Raw genomic sequence first — 15,693 nt, forward strand, 5'->3', positions numbered from 1 at the left:
GATGACTGTCAAGGGTTAACAACTAAATAGCTAAACTAGCACAGCTTTTGGCCAGTCGTGACGTTTCTGTGGATTTTACCTGGCTCCCATGTTGTTATCAGTGCTCCATGGAGTTGCCTTCCGGTTTTATTTTCCCATGTTGCTGCCTCATGGTTTTATTTTCCAAATTAAAGGTGCCATTTTACCTGCCTTTTTAGCCGAAATAGCTCTGTTGGGAGAACGTCAGACCGAAGAGCTGAAGCTCCCGGGTTTCAGCAAGTACTACAGTTCATTATGGATGACTGTCAAGGGTTAACAACCACCCATGGTGGGAAAATGAACTGAAAAAAAAATGCATAATCTGCAAAAAAACCTGGATTAATGCAAACAGCTAAAATAGCACAGCTTTTGGTCAGTCATGGCAATTCTTTGGACTTTATCTGGCTCCCATGTTGTTGTCAACGCTCCATGGAGTTGTCTCATGGTTTTATTTTCCAAATTAAAGGTGCCATTTTACCTGCCTATTTAGCCGAAATAGCTCAGTTGGGAGAACGTCAGACCGAAGATCTGAGGCTCCCGGGTTTCAGCAAGTACTACAGTTCATTATGGATGACTGTGAAGGGTTAACAACCACCCATGGTGGGAAAATGAAAATGAAAATGGGAAAATTCTTTGGACTTTATCTGTCTCCCATGTTGTTGTCAACGCTCCATGGAGTTGCCTTCCGGTTTTGTTTTCCAAATTAAAGGCGCCATTTTACCTGCAATTTTGGCTGAAATAGCTCAGTTGGGAGAGCGTCAGACTGAAGATCTGAAGGTCCCTGGTTCAATCCCGGGTTTCGGCAACTATTACACTCAATTATAGATGACTGTGAAGGGTTAACAACCACCCATGCGGGGAAAGTAGGGATTGAAGGTCCCTGGTTTAATCCCGGTTTTTGCCAACTACTACACTTCATTAGGGATGACTATGCCTTCAGTCTGACACCATTTATATGGCTCCCCTGCGTTGCTGTTAACGCTCCCCGGAGCTGCCTCATGGTTTAAACCTCCCTGGTTTAAACCCCTCCTTTGTTGTCAACGCGCAGCAACTACTACAGTTCTTTATGGATGACTGTCAAGGGTTAATAACCACCCATGGTGGGAAAATGAACTGAAAAAAAAGGCATAATCTGCAAAAAAAACCTGGATTAATACAAACAGCTAAAATAGCACAGCTTTTGGTCAGTCATGGCAATTCTTTGGACTTTATCTGGCTCCCATGTTGTTGTCAACGCTCCATGGAGTTGTCTCATGGTTTTATTTTCTAAATTAAAGGTGCCATTTTACCTGCCTATTTAGCCGAAATAGCTCAGTTGGGAGAACGTCAGACCGAAGATCTGAGGCTCCCGGGTTTCAGCAAGTACTACAGTTCTTTATGGATGACTGTCAAGGGTTAATAACCACCCATGGTGGGAAAATGAACTGAAAAAAAAAGGCATGATCTGCAAAAAAACCTGGATTAATACAAACAGCTAAAATAGCACAGCTTTTGGTCAGTCATGGCAATTCTTTGGACTTTATCTGGCTCCCATGTTGTTGTCAACGCTCCATGGAGTTGTCTCATGGTTTTATTTTCTAAATTAAAGGTGCCATTTTACCTGCCTATTTAGCCGAAATAGCTCAGTTGGGAGAACGTCAGACCGAAGATCTGAGGCTCCCGGGTTTCAGCAAGTACTACGGTTCATTATGGATGACTGTCAAGGGTTAACAACTAAATAGCTAAACTAGCACAGCTTTTGGCCAGTCGTGACGTTTCTGTGGATTTTACCTGGCTCCCATGTTGTTATCAGTGCTCCATGGAGTTGCCTTCCGGTTTTATTTTCCCATGTTGCTGCCTCATGGTTTTATTTTCCAAATTAAAGGTGCCATTTTACCTGCCTTTTTAGCCGAAATAGCTCTGTTGGGAGAACGTCAGACCGAAGAGCTGAAGCTCCCGGGTTTCAGCAAGTACTACAGTTCATTATGGATGACTGTCAAGGGTTAACAACCACCCATGGTGGGAAAATGAACTGAAAAAAAAATGCATAATCTGCAAAAAAACCTGGATTAATGCAAACAGCTAAAATAGCACAGCTTTTGGTCAGTCATGGCAATTCTTTGGACTTTATCTGGCTCCCATGTTGTTGTCAACGCTCCATGGAGTTGTCTCATGGTTTTATTTTCCAAATTAAAGGTGCCATTTTACCTGCCTATTTAGCCGAAATAGCTCAGTTGGGAGAACGTCAGACCGAAGATCTGAGGCTCCCGGGTTTCAGCAAGTACTACGGTTCATTATGGATGACTGTCAAGGGTTAACAACTAAATAGCTAAACTAGCACAGCTTTTGGCCAGTCGTGACGTTTCTGTGGATTTTACCTGGCTCCCATGTTGTTATCAGTGCTCCATGGAGTTGCCTTCCGGTTTTATTTTCCCATGTTGCTGCCTCATGGTTTTATTTTCCAAATTAAAGGTGCCATTTTACCTGCCTTTTTAGCCGAAATAGCTCTGTTGGGAGAACGTCAGACCGAAGAGCTGAAGCTCCCGGGTTTCAGCAAGTACTACAGTTCATTATGGATGACTGTCAAGGGATAACAACCACCCATGGTGGGAAAATGAACTGAAAAAAAAAAGCATAATCTGCAAAAAAACCTGGATTAATGCAAACAGCTAAAATAGCACAGCTTTTGGTCAGTCATGGCAATTCTTTGGACTTTATCTGGCTCCCATGTTGTTGTCAACGCTCCATGGAGTTTCCTTCCGGTTTTGTTTTCCAAATTAAAGGCGCCATTTTACCTGCAATTTTGGCCGAAATAGCTCAGTTGGGAGAACGTCAGACCGAAGATCTGAGGCTCCCGGGTTTCAGCAAGTACTATGGTTCATTATGGATGACTGTCAAGGGTTAACAACTAAATAGCTAAACTAGCACAGCTTTTGGCCAGTCGTGACGTTTCTGTGGATTTTACCTGGCTCCCATGTTGTTATCAGTGCTCCATGGAGTTGCCTTCCGGTTTTATTTTCCCATGTTGCTGCCTCATGGTTTTATTTTCCAAATTAAAGGTGCCATTTTACCTGCCTTTTTAGCCGAAATAGCTCTGTTGGGAGAACGTCAGACCGAAGAGCTGAAGCTCCCGGGTTTCAGCAAGTACTACAGTTCATTATGGATGACTGTCAAGGGTTAACAACCACCCATGGTGGGAAAATGAACTGAAAAAAAAATGCATAATCTGCAAAAAAACCTGGATTAATGCAAACAGCTAAAATAGCACAGCTTTTGGTCAGTCATGGCAATTCTTTGGACTTTATCTGGCTCCCATGTTGTTGTCAACGCTCCATGGAGTTGTCTCATGGTTTTATTTTCCAAATTAAAGGTGCCATTTTACCTGCCTATTTAGCCGAAATAGCTCAGTTGGGAGAACGTCAGACCGAAGATCTGAGGCTCCCGGGTTTCAGCAAGTACTACAGTTCATTATGGATGACTGTCAAGGGTTAACAACCACCCATGGTGGGAAAATGAAAATGAAAATGGGAAAATTCTTTGGACTTTATCTGTCTCCCATGTTGTTGTCAACGCTCCATGGAGTTGCCTTCCGGTTTTGTTTTCCAAATTAAAGGCGCCATTTTACCTGCAATTTTGGCCGAAATAGCTCAGTTGGGAGAGCGTCAGACTGAAGATCTGAAGGTCCCTGGTTCAATCCCGGGTTTCGGCAACTATTACACTCAATTATAGATGACTGTGAAGGGTTAACAACCACCCATGCGGGGAAAATAGGGATTGAAGGTCCCTGGTTTAATCCCGGTTTTTGCCAACTACTACAGTTCATTAGGGATGACTATGCCTTCAGTCTGACACCATTTATATGGCTCCCCTGCATTGCTGTTAACGCTCCCCGGAGCTGCCTCATGGTTTAAACCTCCCTGGTTTAAACCCCTCCTTTGTTGTCAACGCGCAGCAACTACTACAGTTCTTTATGGATGACTGTCAAGGGTTAATAACCACCCATGGTGGGAAAATGAACTGAAAAAAAAAATGCATAATCTGCAAAAAAAACCTGGATTAATGCAAACAGCTAAAATAGCACAGCTTTTGGTCAGTCATGGCAATTCTTTGGACTTTATCTGGCTCCCATGTTGTTGTCAACGCTCCATGGAGTTGTCTCATGGTTTTATTTTCCAAATTAAAGGTGCCATTTTACCTACCTATTTAGCCGAAATAGCTCAGTTGGGAGAACGTCAGACCGAAGATCTGAGGCTCCCGGGTTTCAGCAAGTACTACGGTTCATTATGGATGACTGTCAAGGGTTAACAACTAAATAGCTAAACTAGCACAGCTTTTGGCCAGTCGTGACGTTTCTGTGGATTTTACCTGGCTCCCATGTTGTTATCAGTGCTCCATGGAGTTGCCTTCCGGTTTTATTTTCCCATGTTGCTGCCTCATGGTTTTATTTTCCAAATTAAAGGTGCCATTTTACCTGCCTTTTTAGCCGAAATAGCTCTGTTGGGAGAACGTCAGACCGAAGAGCTGAAGCTCCCGGGTTTCAGCAAGTACTACAGTTCATTATGGATGACTGTCAAGGGTTAACAACCACCCATGGTGGGAAAATGAACTGAAAAAAAAATGCATAATCTGCAAAAAAACCTGGATTAATGCAAACAGCTAAAATAGCACAGCTTTTGGTCAGTCATGGCAATTCTTTGGACTTTATCTGGCTCCCATGTTGTTGTCAACGCTCCATGGAGTTGTCTCATGGTTTTATTTTCCAAATTAAAGGTGCCATTTTACCTGCCTATTTAGCCAAAATAGCTCAGTTGGGAGAACGTCAGACCGAAGATCTGAGGCTCCCGGGTTTCAGCAAGTACTATGGTTCATTATGGATGACTGTCAAGGGTTAACAACTAAATAGCTAAACTAGCACAGCTTTTGGCCAGTCGTGACGTTTCTGTGGATTTTACCTGGCTCCCATGTTGTTATCAGTGCTCCATGGAGTTGCCTTCCGGTTTTATTTTCCCATGTTGCTGCCTCATGGTTTTATTTTCCAAATTAAAGGTGCCATTTTACCTGCCTTTCTAGCCGAAATAGCTCTGTTGGGAGAACGTCAGACCGAAGAGCTGAAGCTCCCGGGTTTCAGCAAGTACTACAGTTCATTATGGATGACTGTCAAGGGTTAACAACCACCCATGGTGGGAAAATGAACTGAAAAAAAAATGCATAATCTGCAAAAAAACCTGGATTAATGCAAACAGCTAAAATAGCACAGCTTTTGGTCAGTCATGGCAATTCTTTGGACTTTATCTGGCTCCCATGTTGTTGTCAACGCTCCATGGAGTTGTCTCATGGTTTTATTTTCCAAATTAAAGGTGCCATTTTACCTGCCTATTTAGCCGAAATAGCTCAGTTGGGAGAACGTCAGACCGAAGATCTGAGGCTCCCGGGTTTCAGCAAGTACTACGGTTCATTATGGATGACTGTCAAGGGTTAACAACTAAATAGCTAAACTAGCACAGCTTTTGGCCAGTCGTGACGTTTCTGTGGATTTTACCTGGCTCCCATGTTGTTATCAGTGCTCCATGGAGTTGCCTTCCGGTTTTATTTTCCCATGTTGCTGCCTCATGGTTTTATTTTCCAAATTAAAGGTGCCATTTTACCTGCCTTTTTAGCCGAAATAGCTCTGTTGGGAGAACGTCAGACCGAAGAGCTGAAGCTCCCGGGTTTCAGCAAGTACTACAGTTCATTATGGATGACTGTCAAGGGTTAACAACCACCCATGGTGGGAAAATGAACTGAAAAAAAAAATGCATAATCTGCAAAAAAACCTGGATTAATGCAAACAGCTAAAATAGCACAGCTTTTGGTCAGTCATGGCAATTCTTTGGACTTTATCTGGCTCCCATGTTGTTGTCAACGCTCCATGGAGTTGTCTCATGGTTTTATTTTCCAAATTAAAGGTGCCATTTTACCTGCCTATTTAGCCGAAATAGCTCAGTTGGGAGAACGTCAGACCGAAGATCTGAGGCTCCCGGGTTTCAGCAAGTACTACAGTTCATTATGGATGACTGTCAAGGGTTAACAACCACCCATGGTGGGAAAATGAAAATGAAAATGGGAAAATTCTTTGGACTTTATCTGTCTCCCATGTTGTTGTCAACGCTCCATGGAGTTGCCTTCCGGTTTTGTTTTCCAAATTAAAGGCGCCATTTTACCTGCAATTTTGGCCGAAATAGCTCAGTTGGGAGAGCGTCAGACTGAAGATCTGAAGGTCCCTGGTTCAATCCCGGGTTTCGGCAACTATTACACTCAATTATAGATGACTGTGAAGGGTTAACAACCACCCATGCGGGGAAAATAGGGATTGAAGGTCCCTGGTTTAATCCCGGTTTTTGCCAACTACTACAGTTCATTAGGGATGACTATGCCTTCAGTCTGACACCATTTATATGGCTCCCCTGCATTGCTGTTAACGCTCCCCGGAGCTGCCTCATGGTTTAAACCTCCCTGGTTTAAACCCCTCCTTTGTTGTCAACGCGCAGCAACTACTACAGTTCTTTATGGATGACTGTCAAGGGTTAATAACCACCCATGGTGGGAAAATGAACTGAAAAAAAAATGCATAATCTGCAAAAAAAACCTGGATTAATGCAAACAGCTAAAATAGCACAGCTTTTGGTCAGTCATGGCAATTCTTTGGACTTTATCTGACTCCCATGTTGTTGTCAACGCTCCATGGAGTTGTCTCATGGTTTTATTTTCCAAATTAAAGGTGCCATTTTACCTGCCTATTTAGCCGAAATAGATCAGTTGGGAGAACGTCAGACCGAAGATCTGAGGCTCCCGGGTTTCAGCAAGTACTACGGTTCATTATGGATGACTGTCAAGGGTTAACAACTAAATAGCTAAACTAGCACAGCTTTTGGCCAGTCGTGACGTTTCTGTGGATTTTACCTGGCTCCCATGTTGTTATCAGTGCTCCATGGAGTTGCCTTCCGGTTTTATTTTCCCATGTTGCTGCCTCATGGTTTTATTTTCCAAATTAAAGGTGCCATTTTACCTGCCTTTTTAGCCGAAATAGCTCTGTTGGGAGAACGTCAGACCGAAGATCTGAGGCTCCCGGGTTTCAGCAAGTACTATGGTTCATTATGGATGACTGTCAAGGGTTAACAACTAAATAGCTAAACTAGCACAGCTTTTGGCCAGTCGTGACGTTTCTGTGGATTTTACCTGGCTCCCATGTTGTTATCAGTGCTCCATGGAGTTGCCTTCCGGTTTTATTTTCCCATGTTGCTGCCTCATGGTTTTATTTTCCAAATTAAAGGTGCCATTTTACCTGCCTTTTTAGCCGAAATAGCTCTGTTGGGAGAACGTCAGACCGAAGAGCTGAAGCTCCCGGGTTTCAGCAAGTACTACAGTTCTTTATGGATGACTGTCAAGGGTTAACAACCACCCATGGTGGGAAAATGAACTGAAAAAAAAAAGCATAATCTGCAAAAAAACCTGGATTAATGCAAACAGCTAAAATAGCACAGCTTTTGGTCAGTCATGGCAATTCTTTGGACTTTATCTGGCTCCCATGTTGTTGTCAACGCTCCATGGAGTTTCCTTCCGGTTTTGTTTTCCAAATTAAAGGCGCCATTTTACCTGCAATTTTGGCCGAAATAGCTCAGTTGGGAGAACGTCAGACCGAAGATCTGAGGCTCCCGGGTTTCAGCAAGTACTATGGTTCATTATGGATGACTGTCAAGGGTTAACAACTAAATAGCTAAACTAGCACAGCTTTTGGCCAGTCGTGACGTTTCTGTGGATTTTACCTGGCTCCCATGTTGTTATCAGTGCTCCATGGAGTTGCCTTCCGGTTTTATTTTCCCATGTTGCTGCCTCATGGTTTTATTTTCCAAATTAAAGGTGCCATTTTACCTGCCTTTTTAGCCGAAATAGCTCTGTTGGGAGAACGTCAGACCGAAGAGCTGAAGCTCCCGGGTTTCAGCAAGTACTACAGTTCATTATGGATGACTGTCAAGGGTTAACAACCACCCATGGTGGGAAAATGAACTGAAAAAAAAATGCATAATCTGCAAAAAAACCTGGATTAATGCAAACAGCTAAAATAGCACAGCTTTTGGTCAGTCATGGCAATTCTTTGGACTTTATCTGGCTCCCATGTTGTTGTCAACGCTCCATGGAGTTGTCTCATGGTTTTATTTTCCAAATTAAAGGTGCCATTTTACCTGCCTATTTAGCCGAAATAGCTCAGTTGGGAGAACGTCAGACCGAAGATCTGAGGCTCCCGGGTTTCAGCAAGTACTACAGTTCATTATGGATGACTGTCAAGGGTTAACAACCACCAATGGTGGGAAAATGAAAATGAAAATGGGAAAATTCTTTGGACTTTATCTGTCTCCCATGTTGTTGTCAACGCTCCATGGAGTTAGCTTCCGGTTTTGTTTTCCAAATTAAAGGCGCCATTTTACCTGCAATTTTGGCTGAAATAGCTCAGTTGGGAGAACGTCAGACCGAAGATCTGAGGCTCCCGGGTTTCAGCAAGTACTATGGTTCATTATGGATGACTGTCAAGGGTTAACAACTAAATAGCTAAACTAGCACAGCTTTTGGCCAGTCGTGACGTTTCTGTGGATTTTACCTGGCTCCCATGTTGTTATCAGTGCTCCATGGAGTTGCCTTCCGGTTTTATTTTCCCATGTTGCTGCCTCATGGTTTTATTTTCCAAATTAAAGGTGCCATTTTACCTGCCTTTTTAGCCGAAATAGCTCTGTTGGGAGAACGTCAGACCGAAGAGCTGAAGCTCCCGGGTTTCAGCAAGTACTACAGTTCATTATGGATGACTGTCAAGGGTTAACAACCACCCATGGTGGGAAAATGAACTGAAAAAAAAAGGCATGATCTGCAAAAAAACCTGGATTAATACAAACAGCTAAAATAGCACAGCTTTTGGTCAGTCATGGCAATTCTTTGGACTTTATCTGGCTCCCATGTTGTTGTCAACGCTCCATGGAGTTGTCTCATGGTTTTATTTTCCAAATTAAAGGTGCCATTTTACCTGCCTATTTAGCCGAAATAGCTCAGTTGGGAGAACGTCAGACCGAAGATCTGAGGCTCCCGGGTTTCAGCAAGTACTACAGTTCATTATGGATGACTGTCAAGGGTTAACAACTAAATAGCTAAACTAGCACAGCTTTTGGCCAGTCGTGACGTTTCTGTGGATTTTACCTGGCTCCCATGTTGTTATCAGTGCTCCATGGAGTTGCCTTCCGGTTTTATTTTCCCATGTTGCTGCCTCATGGTTTTATTTTCCAAATTAAAGGTGCCATTTTACCTGCCTTTTTAGCCGAAATAGCTCTGTTGGGAGAACGTCAGACCGAAGAGCTGAAGCTCCCGGGTTTCAGCAAGTACTACAGTTCATTATGGATGACTGTCAAGGGTTAACAACCACCCATGGTGGGAAAATGAACTGAAAAAAAAATGCATAATCTGCAAAAAAACCTGGATTAATGCAAACAGCTAAAATAGCACAGCTTTTGGTCAGTCATGGCAATTCTTTGGACTTTATCTGGCTCCCATGTTGTTGTCAACGCTCCATGGAGTTGTCTCATGGTTTTATTTTCCAAATTAAAGGTGCCATTTTACCTGCCTATTTAGCCGAAATAGCTCAGTTGGGAGAACGTCAGACCGAAGATCTGAGGCTCCCGGGTTTCAGCAAGTACTACAGTTCATTATGGATGACTGTGAAGGGTTAACAACCACCCATGGTGGGAAAATGAAAATGAAAATGGGAAAATTCTTTGGACTTTATCTGTCTCCCATGTTGTTGTCAACGCTCCATGGAGTTGCCTTCCGGTTTTGTTTTCCAAATTAAAGGCGCCATTTTACCTGCAATTTTGGCTGAAATAGCTCAGTTGGGAGAGCGTCAGACTGAAGATCTGAAGGTCCCTGGTTCAATCCCGGGTTTCGGCAACTATTACACTCAATTATAGATGACTGTGAAGGGTTAACAACCACCCATGCGGGGAAAGTAGGGATTGAAGGTCCCTGGTTTAATCCCGGTTTTTGCCAACTACTACACTTCATTAGGGATGACTATGCCTTCAGTCTGACACCATTTATATGGCTCCCCTGCGTTGCTGTTAACGCTCCCCGGAGCTGCCTCATGGTTTAAACCTCCCTGGTTTAAACCCCTCCTTTGTTGTCAACGCGCAGCAACTACTACAGTTCTTTATGGATGACTGTCAAGGGTTAATAACCACCCATGGTGGGAAAATGAACTGAAAAAAAAGGCATAATCTGCAAAAAAAACCTGGATTAATACAAACAGCTAAAATAGCACAGCTTTTGGTCAGTCATGGCAATTCTTTGGACTTTATCTGGCTCCCATGTTGTTGTCAACGCTCCATGGAGTTGTCTCATGGTTTTATTTTCTAAATTAAAGGTGCCATTTTACCTGCCTATTTAGCCGAAATAGCTCAGTTGGGAGAACGTCAGACCGAAGATCTGAGGCTCCCGGGTTTCAGCAAGTACTACAGTTCTTTATGGATGACTGTCAAGGGTTAATAACCACCCATGGTGGGAAAATGAACTGAAAAAAAAAGGCATGATCTGCAAAAAAACCTGGATTAATACAAACAGCTAAAATAGCACAGCTTTTGGTCAGTCATGGCAATTCTTTGGACTTTATCTGGCTCCCATGTTGTTGTCAACGCTCCATGGAGTTGTCTCATGGTTTTATTTTCTAAATTAAAGGTGCCATTTTACCTGCCTATTTAGCCGAAATAGCTCAGTTGGGAGAACGTCAGACCGAAGATCTGAGGCTCCCGGGTTTCAGCAAGTACTACAGTTCATTATGGATGACTGTCAAGGGTTAACAACTAAATAGCTAAACTAGCACAGCTTTTGGCCAGTCGTGACGTTTCTGTGGATTTTACCTGGCTCCCATGTTGTTATCAGTGCTCCATGGAGTTGCCTTCCGGTTTTATTTTCCCATGTTGCTGCCTCATGGTTTTATTTTCCAAATTAAAGGTGCCATTTTACCTGCCTTTTTAGCCGAAATAGCTCTGTTGGGAGAACGTCAGACCGAAGAGCTGAAGCTCCCGGGTTTCAGCAAGTACTACAGTTCATTATGGATGACTGTCAAGGGTTAACAACCACCCATGGTGGGAAAATGAACTGAAAAAAAAATGCATAATCTGCAAAAAAACCTTGATTAATGCAAACAGCTAAAATAGCACAGCTTTTGGTCAGTCATGGCAATTCTTTGGACTTTATCTGGCTCCCATGTTGTTGTCAACGCTCCATGGAGTTGTCTCATGGTTTTATTTTCCAAATTAAAGGTGCCATTTTACCTGCCTATTTAGCCGAAATAGCTCAGTTGGGAGAACGTCAGACCGAAGATCTGAGGCTCCCGGGTTTCAGCAAGTACTACAGTTCATTATGGATGACTGTCAAGGGTTAACAACCACCCATGGTGGGAAAATGAAAATGAAAATGGGAAAATTCTTTGGACTTTATCTGTCTCCCATGTTGTTGTCAACGCTCCATGGAGTTGCCTTCCGGTTTTGTTTTCCAAATTAAAGGCGCCATTTTACCTGCAATTTTGGCCGAAATAGCTCAGTTGGGAGAGCGTCAAACTGAAGATCTGAAGGTCCCTGGTTCAATCCCGGGTTTTGGCAACTACTACACTCAATTATAGATGACTGTGAAGGGTTAACAACCACCCATGCGGGGAAAGTAGGGATTGAAGGTCCCTGGTTTAATCCCGGTTTTTGCCAACTACTACACTTCATTAGGGATGACTATGCCTTCAGTCTGACACCATTTATATGGCTCCCCTGCGTTGCTGTTAACGCTCCCCGGAGCTGCCTCATGGTTTAAACCTCCCTGGTTTAAACCCCTCCTTTGTTGTCAACGCGCAGCAACTACTACAGTTCTTTATGGATGACTGTCAAGGGTTAATAACCACCCATGGTGGGAAAATGAACTGAAAAAAAAGGCATAATCTGATAAAAAACCTGGATTAATACAAACAGCTAAAATAGCACAGCTTTTGGTCAGTCATGGCAATTCTTTGGACTTTATCTGGCTCCCATGTTGTTGTCAACGCTCCATGGAGTTGTCTCATGGTTTTATTTTCTAAATTAAAGGTGCCATTTTACCTGCCTATTTAGCCGAAATAGCTCAGTTGGGAGAACGTCAGACCGAAGATCTGAGGCTCCCGGGTTTCAGCAAGTACTACAGTTCTTTATGGATGACTGTCAAGGGTTAATAACCACCCATGGTGGGAAAATGAACTGAAAAAAAAAGGCATGATCTGCAAAAAAACCTGGATTAATACAAACAGCTAAAATAGCACAGCTTTTGGTCAGTCATGGCAATTCTTTGGACTTTATCTGGCTCCCATGTTGTTGTCAACGCTCCATGGAGTTGTCTCATGGTTTTATTTTCCAAATTAAAGGTGCCATTTTACCTGCCTATTTAGCCGAAATAGCTCAGTTGGGAGAACGTCAGACCGAAGATCTGAGGCTCCCGGGTTTCAGCAAGTACTACAGTTCATTATGGATGACTGTCAAGGGTTAACAACTAAATAGCTAAACTAGCACAGCTTTTGGCCAGTCGTGACGTTTCTGTGGATTTTACCTGGCTCCCATGTTGTTATCAGTGCTCCATGGAGTTGCCTTCCGGTTTTATTTTCCCATGTTGCTGCCTCATGGTTTTATTTTCCAAATTAAAGGTGCCATTTTACCTGCCTTTTTAGCCGAAATAGCTCTGTTGGGAGAACGTCAGACCGAAGAGCTGAAGCTCCCGGGTTTCAGCAAGTACTACAGTTCATTATGGATGACTGTCAAGGGTTAACAACCACCCATGGTGGGAAAATGAACTGAAAAAAAAGGCATGATCTGCAAAAAAACCTGGATTAATACAAACAGCTAAAATAGCACAGCTTTTGGTCAGTCATGGCAATTCTTTGGACTTTATCTGGCTCCCATGTTGTTGTCAACGCTCCATGGAGTTGTCTCATGGTTTTATTTTCCAAATTAAAGGTGCCATTTTACCTGCCTATTTAGCCGAAATAGCTCAGTTGGGAGAACGTCAGACCGAAGATCTGAGGCTCCCGGGTTTCAGCAAGTACTACAGTTCATTATGGATGACTGTCAAGGGTTAACAACTAAATAGCTAAACTAGCACAGCTTTTGGCCAGTCGTGACGTTTCTGTGGATTTTACCTGGCTCCCATGTTGTTATCAGTGCTCCATGGAGTTGCCTTCCGGTTTTATTTTCCCATGTTGCTGCCTCATGGTTTTATTTTCCAAATTAAAGGTGCCATTTTACCTGCCTTTTTAGCCGAAATAGCTCTGTTGGGAGAACGTCAGACCGAAGAGCTGAAGCTCCCGGGTTTCAGCAAGTACTACAGTTCATTATGGATGACTGTCAAGGGTTAACAACCACCCATGGTGGGAAAATGAACTGAAAAAAAAATGCATAATCTGCAAAAAAACCTGGATTAATGCAAACAGCTAAAATAGCACAGCTTTTGGTCAGTCATGGCAATTCTTTGGACTTTATCTGGCTCCCATGTTGTTGTCAACGCTCCATGGAGTTGTCTCATGGTTTTATTTTCCAAATTAAAGGTGCCATTTTACCTGCCTATTTAGCCGAAATAGCTCAGTTGGGAGAACGTCAGACCGAAGATCTGAGGCTCCCGGGTTTCAGCAAGTACTACAGTTCATTATGGATGACTGTGAAGGGTTAACAACCACCCATGGTGGGAAAATGAAAATGAAAATGGGAAAATTCTTTGGACTTTATCTGTCTCCCATGTTGTTGTCAACGCTCCATGGAGTTGCCTTCCGGTTTTGTTTTCCAAATTAAAGGCGCCATTTTACCTGCAATTTTGGCTGAAATAGCTCAGTTGGGAGAGCGTCAGACTGAAGATCTGAAGGTCCCTGGTTCAATCCCGGGTTTCGGCAACTATTACACTCAATTATAGATGACTGTGAAGGGTTAACAACCACCCATGCGGGGAAAGTAGGGATTGAAGGTCCCTGGTTTAATCCCGGTTTTTGCCAACTACTACACTTCATTAGGGATGACTATGCCTTCAGTCTGACACCATTTATATGGCTCCCCTGCGTTGCTGTTAACGCTCCCCGGAGCTGCCTCATGGTTTAAACCTCCCTGGTTTAAACCCCTCCTTTGTTGTCAACGCGCAGCAACTACTACAGTTCTTTATGGATGACTGTCAAGGGTTAATAACCACCCATGGTGGGAAAATGAACTGAAAAAAAAGGCATAATCTGCAAAAAAAACCTGGATTAATACAAACAGCTAAAATAGCACAGCTTTTGGTCAGTCATGGCAATTCTTTGGACTTTATCTGGCTCCCATGTTGTTGTCAACGCTCCATGGAGTTGTCTCATGGTTTTATTTTCTAAATTAAAGGTGCCATTTTACCTGCCTATTTAGCCGAAATAGCTCAGTTGGGAGAACGTCAGACCGAAGATCTGAGGCTCCCGGGTTTCAGCAAGTACTACAGTTCTTTATGGATGACTGTCAAGGGTTAATAACCACCCATGGTGGGAAAATGAACTGAAAAAAAAAGGCATGATCTGCAAAAAAACCTGGATTAATACAAACAGCTAAAATAGCACAGCTTTTGGTCAGTCATGGCAATTCTTTGGACTTTATCTGGCTCCCATGTTGTTGTCAACGCTCCATGGAGTTGTCTCATGGTTTTATTTTCTAAATTAAAGGTGCCATTTTACCTGCCTATTTAGCCGAAATAGCTCAGTTGGGAGAACGTCAGACCGAAGATCTGAGGCTCCCGGGTTTCAGCAAGTACTACAGTTCATTATGGATGACTGTCAAGGGTTAACAACTAAATAGCTAAACTAGCACAGCTTTTGGCCAGTCGTGACGTTTCTGTGGATTTTACCTGGCTCCCATGTTGTTATCAGTGCTCCATGGAGTTGCCTTCCGGTTTTATTTTCCCATGTTGCTGCCTCATGGTTTTATTTTCCAAATTAAAGGTGCCATTTTACCTGCCTTTTTAGCCGAAATAGCTCTGTTGGGAGAACGTCAGACCGAAGAGCTGAAGCTCCCGGGTTTCAGCAAGTACTACAGTTCATTATGGATGACTGTCAAGGGTTAACAACCACCCATGGTGGGAAAATGAACTGAAAAAAAAATGCATAATCTGCAAAAAAACCTTGATTAATGCAAACAGCTAAAATAGCACAGCTTTTGGTCAGTCATGGCAATTCTTTGGACTTTATCTGGCTCCCATGTTGTTGTCAACGCTCCATGGAGTTGTCTCATGGTTTTATTTTCCAAATTAAAGGTGCCATTTTACCTGCCTATTTAGCCGAAATAGCTCAGTTGGGAGAACGTCAGACCGAAGATCTGAGGCTCCCGGGTTTCAGCAAGTACTACAGTTCATTATGGATGACTGTCAAGGGTTAACAACCACCCATGGTGGGAAAATGAAAATGAAAATGGGAAAATTCTTTGGACTTTATCTGTCTCCCATGTTGTTGTCAACGCTCCATGGAGTTGCCTTCCGGTTTTGTTTTCCAAATTAAAGGCGCCATTTTACCTGCAATTTTGGCCGAAATAGCTCAGTTGGGAGAGCGTCAAACTGAAGATCTGAAGGTCCCTGGTTCAATCCCGGGTTTTGGCAACTACTACACTCAATTATAGA

At 43.1% G+C, this 15,693-nt stretch overlaps 7 non-coding genes across 7 annotated transcripts; all 7 read left to right on the plus strand.

Moving 5' to 3' along the window:
* Window positions 1–750: 750 nt before the first annotated feature.
* On the plus strand, window positions 751–823 carry trnaf-gaa (transfer RNA phenylalanine (anticodon GAA)). The gene has a single exon. It is a non-coding gene; the product is annotated as a tRNA-Phe (tRNA).
* Window positions 824–3,633: 2,810 nt separating this feature from the next.
* Window positions 3,634–3,706, plus strand: trnaf-gaa (transfer RNA phenylalanine (anticodon GAA)). The gene has a single exon. It is a non-coding gene; the product is annotated as a tRNA-Phe (tRNA).
* A 2,502-nt stretch (window positions 3,707–6,208) lies between these two features.
* On the plus strand, window positions 6,209–6,281 carry trnaf-gaa (transfer RNA phenylalanine (anticodon GAA)). Its single transcript has one exon. It is a non-coding gene; the product is annotated as a tRNA-Phe (tRNA).
* A 3,606-nt stretch (window positions 6,282–9,887) lies between these two features.
* Window positions 9,888–9,960, plus strand: trnaf-gaa (transfer RNA phenylalanine (anticodon GAA)). The gene has a single exon. It is a non-coding gene; the product is annotated as a tRNA-Phe (tRNA).
* Window positions 9,961–11,596: 1,636 nt separating this feature from the next.
* trnaf-gaa (transfer RNA phenylalanine (anticodon GAA)) lies at window positions 11,597–11,669 on the plus strand. The gene has a single exon. It is a non-coding gene; the product is annotated as a tRNA-Phe (tRNA).
* Window positions 11,670–13,890: 2,221 nt separating this feature from the next.
* trnaf-gaa (transfer RNA phenylalanine (anticodon GAA)) lies at window positions 13,891–13,963 on the plus strand. Its single transcript has one exon. It is a non-coding gene; the product is annotated as a tRNA-Phe (tRNA).
* A 1,636-nt stretch (window positions 13,964–15,599) lies between these two features.
* trnaf-gaa (transfer RNA phenylalanine (anticodon GAA)) lies at window positions 15,600–15,672 on the plus strand. Its single transcript has one exon. It is a non-coding gene; the product is annotated as a tRNA-Phe (tRNA).
* The last annotated feature ends 21 nt before the right edge of the window (window positions 15,673–15,693 follow it).

The sequence above is a fragment of the Leuresthes tenuis genome, unplaced genomic scaffold (genome assembly GCF_036924035.1).
Source record: "Leuresthes tenuis unplaced genomic scaffold, fLeuTen1.0.hap1 SCAF_11, whole genome shotgun sequence".
NCBI lineage: Eukaryota > Metazoa > Chordata > Actinopteri > Atheriniformes > Atherinopsidae > Leuresthes > Leuresthes tenuis.